Below are 1373 nucleotides of genomic sequence, written 5' to 3'. Positions count from 1 at the left end.
ATAGAATAGAAAATTATGAAATATAATGATATAATATAAAGAAAAATTGAATATTGGTGGTGATTGTTAGTGGCGTTCCTTTTGAGCTTTTGTGGTCATACATATGATTGCATGCAGTTGGGATAGTGGGGGAACTATCAAGTGATCAAAGATGGTGGGGCCACAAGTTTTTTCGGTGTAGTAGGAATCATGAGAAGTGGAGAGAATATAGAGTTTCTCTTCATCAAGAGTTCAATGCATGTGTCATGAGCTTCTTGCAGTTTGTTATATGTTGTAAAATGACAGTTTGACACACCCAACTTCGTTTGGTTTCACCAAAAAAGGGAGGGTTTTTTCTCTGTAAACTATTCACGTTAATCACGCACCTTCCATGTAATGTTTTTCATTTCTCAACTCATTATATATATGAATTCAATCTCTATCTCTTTGCTCTGCTGGCCGTGACCCATAAGCAATTAACTCACATAGAAGCACACGAAATAGTGAACTACATAAATACATTAGATACAAGAGTTTCATAACTAGTGAAGAAACATCTATTATTTAGAATAATAATATAATGTTATTTAACTTTTAAATATTCAAAAATAGTAATCAGAAAAAGGCATGAAGTCTTGATTTTACCCAATACACAATATTAGATATATTTTTTTAATTCTCATCTGTATTTCGTAAAAAAATATTACTTGATTGCCTATGATGAATAGGCAGGTATGATGAAATAAAGGTCTAAATAACAATGTTAAGAATCAGAGAGAATATATAAACTTCTAGATAGAATATAGCAATCTAGAGTCTAGACATATATCTAAAAATTTTTTAATCTAAATTTTTTTTTTCCTGCTGGTGGAGGCAAGTGTTTGCAACTAAAATGGCTTTTTTTTTTCTCATTAGATCTTGAGGTAACGGAATATATTGCTATTAACATGCCTAATTTAGATGCATAAGCCACTTAGTTTTAGTTCTAAATTTAATTCATTTTTTGCATATATACATATTAAGCAAGAAAACAAAACCCTCAGTAGTCACGGATTAAAAAATACTTGAAATTTTTCCTTTTCAACTTTTTCTTAATCTAGCTATTTCTCATATACGCGGATGAGTAAATAACTTTTTTTTTTCTTTCTAAATTTTACGTAACACAGTAAACAAAACACTTTGCATGCTCAAAGACATATTTCTATGTGAATTGAATATGACTAGATATGATATATGGTGAGAGGCAAAAATTAATAACATAAATATTTTGGTTCAGGTTTGTGGGGTCTCTCTCTGGTTTTGGAGGTAAAATAGCGAAAGTAAGGAATATAAAAGACTTTATGACAAAGGCAATGCAAGGAAGAAAAAGCAAATGTTCAAGTCATGCCTTTGCT

This window comes from Arachis ipaensis, chromosome B03, assembly GCF_000816755.2.
Source record: "Arachis ipaensis cultivar K30076 chromosome B03, Araip1.1, whole genome shotgun sequence".
NCBI classification, from domain to species: Eukaryota; Viridiplantae; Streptophyta; class Magnoliopsida; order Fabales; family Fabaceae; genus Arachis; species Arachis ipaensis.
The sequence above is the reverse complement of the archived record's forward strand: the minus strand, read 5'-3'. Positions refer to the sequence as shown.